Genomic DNA, 5162 nt, shown 5'->3' with positions numbered 1-5162 from the left:
ATCCAAAACCTTATACTTCATTTAGACATAGAACATCTGACTTTTCTATGGTTTAATTGAAAAATTTTTACTGCAGAAAAAGTCAGACCAACAATGGCTCTGTCTGGGGATGATAGACTACTTGAGTCTATGCAAGGATTTAGAATCTATGGGAGAGCAGACCACAAATCTGAGAAATGACAACTTCTTCAGAGAGCACAGAGCAACACACAAAAACAAAAACTTAGACTGTACAAGGATTTACAAAAAATAGGACGCCAGGAAAACCTAAAACTAATGTTCATGGAAGAAACTAAGTATTTTTTCAAGAAAAATACCTCTTCAAGAACTGTCCATGAACTTGAAATTCAAGAATATTATCAAATACATCTTTGATTATGTAGGAATCTTCACCCCAAGCATTCTCAATAAGATATGGGCCTAACCAAATGGGATCAAATTTGCCATGTTTTCCTTTATCTTCAATTCTAGCGTTCCACATTAAGACTAGGTCTCCATTTTCAAATTTATTGTTTACAGTTCTTTTATCATAGAGTGTTTTGACTTGTAACTGCAATTTTTGATTTCTCAGAGATGCTTCTCTTCTGGCTTCGGTCAATCCTACCAGTTCATTCATTCTTTCTTTCATTTCATCAATAGTATCTTCATTATATTATTGGATGTAATTGTATAATCCCATCAAATTTTTCTGGGGCATTCTAGCTTGAATTCCATACACTAAATCAAATGGAGCCACCCCAATTTCCTTCTTTACAGTTACTCTGTCAGCCCATATTGCCAACTGTAACTTGGAATCCCATACCCTTTTATTATCGTCCAAGGTTCTCTTAATGATTTTCAACAAACTTTTATTTGTGGACTCAGCTTGTCCATTCCCTTGTGGATGATATGGGGCAGATGTTGTTCTTGTCATTCTATATTTATCACAAAACTTGATGAATTCCTCAGACCTAAAACACATAGCATTATCTGTGACAACTTTCTGTGGACATCCAAATCTGGAAATGATATTATTCAATAAGAAATTATTTACTACTTTACTCGTTGCATTTCTGGTAGGAATAGCCTCTACCCATTTTGTAAAGTAGTTAGTAGCAACCAGAATCCAAGAATAGCCAGTAGTGGACTTGGGAAAAATTTCTCCTATGAAGTCCAGACCCCATTGTTGAAAAGGTGCTTTAGTTTCAACTAGCTTCAGTGGAGTATTTCCTGAGAATTTCAGCTTCCCAGCAAATCTTTGACAAGGATCACATTTTTTAACCATAACTTGAGCATCTTTGAATAAAGTGGGCCACCAGAAACCAGCTCTCATTATCTTATGCGCAGTGGTTTTGGCCATGTAATGTCCTCCACATACTCCAGCATGCATTTCTTTCAAAATCTCTTTTGCCCTTTCTCTGTCAACACATTTCAACAGAATTCCTTCAAAGTTTCTCCACCATAAGTTATTTTGAACAATTATATACCTGATGGCTTGCAATTTAATATTCCTTTTTTCATTATCAGGCAGATGGGGAGGAACTTCCATGTGTTGCAAATAATGTATAACATTAATGTACCAGTCACACTGGTCCATGTCGCATAAATCAGTTCTGAAATCATCATTTACTAGGTTTATCTGATTAGCTTCTAGGTTAGTTTCGGCCATAAGTTTGGCCAAACCTTGACCTCTTACTAACTTAGTTATCTGCATATCAATGTTAAATTCTTGGATTCTATTGATCCATCTGCATCTCCTTCCTGACACTTCCTGTTGAGAGAAAATATCTTTAACTATAGCACTAGGTACAAAGGCAATAATAGTAGCACCTACCAAATAACTTCTGAATGCTTTTACAGCCTTTACCAAAGCATATGCTTGTTTTTCATTTATTTCATACTTCAGTTCAGCATGCTGCAGGGATTTGCTAAAAAAGGCAATAGGCTGTTCATACCCTTCTTGGTTTTTCTGTAATAAAACTGCAGCCACAGTATGGAATGATGCAAAAGAAAAGATATGCATGGGTTTTGTATAATCTGGGGTCCTCAACACTGGAGCATTTTTTATCGCAGTTTTTATATCCTGGAATGCCTGTGAAGGTTCACCATTCCAATCTATAACAGCTCCTTTCTTAAGCATTTTCGAAATGGGTCTACTGATTTCAGCGAAGTTGGTAACAAACCTCCTCAAAAAATTAACCTGGCCAAAAAAAGACTGTATACCTTTCACATTTTTAGGTTTAGGGACTTTATCAATAGCTATTACCCTTTCTGGGTCTATTTTTACCCCATCCTTGGACACTATGTGTCCTAATAACTTTCCTTCTGTGACCCCAGACGAGCATTTCTTTGGATTTAGGGATACCCCATATTCCAGGGCTTTTACAAAAAAAATTTCCAAATGTTTGCAGTGATCTTCAGCCTTGTTAGAATATGTTGTAAGATCATCCTGGTACACAACCATAAATTTGTCAATATATTCACGAAATGCTACATCCATGGCTCTTTGGAAAGTAGCTCCTGCATTAATCAAGCCAAAAGGCATCCTCACATACACATACATTCCCCAAGGGGTTGTGAAGGCTATTTTGAACTGTTCACTTTCTTTTACCAGAACTTGATTATATCCAGAAAAGCATCCATCATTGACATCAATTCAAAGCCGGTCACTTTTTGCAACATGGCTTCCATATTAGGTAAGCCATAATTATCTTTTAGAGATGCAATGTTTAGATTTCTAAAATCCACACAAAGCCTAATATCTCCATTCTTTTTTCTTACAGGAACAAGGTTTGAAACCCAAGTGGAATGCCTAATTGGTTTGATTATTCCACCATCTCTCAGTTTTGTCAGTTCTTCCTGCATTTTTGGGGCAAGGGTAGGATTGATTGGCCTCTGCTTTTGCCTAAAAGGTTTTACATTTTCTTTCAACGGTATGACATGCTGGAAAAGGTCCTCCCTATAAGCTTTAAGGTCATCATATGACCAAGCAAAAACATGCCTGTACTTTCTAAGTAGGTCAATCAATGCTTTTCTGATTTGAACTGGCAGATCTTGGCCGATGTAAACCTTTTTAGGGATTTCATTCATTCCCAAATTCACTTCTTCTAGCTCCTGTGGTTTGGGGTCCTTTATTTCCGATCTTACTCTGTCTTGGTTATCAAAAATATTCTCCAAGACTACCAACCCCTTAGGCATCTTATTGGTTTTTAATTGCATGATTTCTTGACCAAAAATGGTTTCCTTCCCATTTATGGTTTCAATCAGTCCATTGCAGTCCATCTCCTACCCATGATATTTGTCTTCATTTAGCAAAAAATTTGTGATATCTTTGTCATCTTCAAACACCTGCCAATTGTCAATGTTGTCAGGTATAGAAGGTCTGTTCTGAATCTCAATCTGGGAGATTCCTGCAAATGATATTTCTTTTGGTTTGATAGCTACATTGGCGAGAAGATCAGCCATTTTATTCTGGGTTCTATCTCTCCATGAGATCCCAAATGCATCAAAGAATTCTATTTGATCCCAGACCGCGTTTCTATATTTTTTTAATCTCCTATTTTTTGAGGAGTATGTTCCTTTAATCTGAGAGATGATCAATTCAGAATCCCCTATGACACACAATTTCTTAATTTTGTGGTGTGTGGCCACTTTGAGACCTAGCAGCAATGCTTCATATTCAGCAATGTTATTAGTGCAAGCAAACTTCAAGGTGAATGAATACCTGAACGTGTTATTTTTAGGGGATACAAAGACTACACCTGCCCCTGCACCCTCTTTAGAACTAGCCCCATCAAAGAAAATTGTCCACAGTTTTGGTGAATTCATGCAACATTCAACCTCATTTTCAATGATATCAGGTAAGTTTTCCACTTCCTGAATAATTAATTCAGCCCTGAAAGCATTAATCCCAGTGTCTAGGAAACAGGTGGTATCTTTGTCAATTTCTTCACCTAAGATGTGGTTAACCCTTGGTTCCCTATTTACCCTGATAGCTTTGTCCCCTATATGGAAAGTGGCATAAGTAAGGTCACATTGTAGGCTTCCCCCCATGGCGGCACTCCATTTTCTGGAAAGTAGCATCCCGTAATGTGGGGGTATATCCACTACAAGGACAAACATGGTTAATTCCACCTCAGGAAATGCAGCCAGTTTAAATGGTAAGGCATTTATAGTACCTATTACTGGAACCTCTCTAGCATCCATCCCTCGGCATCTACCTTGCTTAGTATCCACCTTCAATCCTAGGGCTTCCATTACTTTAAAAGGCATTATAGTGTTGGAAGCTCCAGAATCTATCATACAATTTTTTAAGGTTTTCCCTTTTATGATTAAACTAAGGAAAAAAGGATCAATATCTTGTATGAACGCAACTGATGAATCATCTAAGAACATCTGAGGAATCTGGGATATAATACCATTGTCCTCTATTATTAATGGGGTCTGTTGGGCTACAACTTGATTATCAAGACTATTGTTGTTTGCTATTCCACCCAACCATGACAAAGCCTTATTTTTATGCTCTTCAATTCTAAAGAGCTCAGACAAGGGTACTTTCACAGTAATTTGAGATAACATGGCAATCATATCAACAGGTTCAACCACAGTAGGTTTTACAATAGTACCTGGGATCGGAGCCTTTTGAGTAGTGGGCACCACTTTTAGCTTGACAACATCCGGTTCTGATTTCTCTGGTTGCACTACGGTCTTTGTTGCTTCACCTTTCTGAAATTGAACCTTCTTTTTTGGTTCCCATTTCTGACCCTTGTTCTCCTTGATCTTAGACACATCTATACTGACTTTCTTGTGTTGATCATCTGTCTTATGAGTGGTGTCTTTGATGAACATACTAGATGGCCTTCCTGCCTCATTATTTATTACTCTATTTCTCAAATTGTAATTACTGTGGACTTGTGAAATCATTTTGGTTGTAATTCTATCAATTTCCTCCTTGGAGGAGATTCTTAGGTTTGTGAAACCTACTTCAAAAAATGTATTGCATACCTTATCTATATCATTCTTTTCATCATCTAAAAATATTTGCTGATGATGTAACTGGTAAGCAATTCTCTGGCTGGTAACATCATTCTCAGGTTCTTCTGAATCAGAATCTATCAAATCATTAGATGTATTCGCCATATTGTAGCTTATATCATCATGGTTTTTTTCTGTTTCTTCTTCTA

Source organism: Cupressus sempervirens, chromosome 4 (genome assembly GCF_028749045.1).
Source record: "Cupressus sempervirens isolate cs-2001-9-10 chromosome 4, ASM2874904v1, whole genome shotgun sequence".
In the NCBI taxonomy this organism is placed as follows: domain Eukaryota; kingdom Viridiplantae; phylum Streptophyta; class Pinopsida; order Cupressales; family Cupressaceae; genus Cupressus; species Cupressus sempervirens.
Note: the sequence above shows the minus strand (reverse complement) of the source record.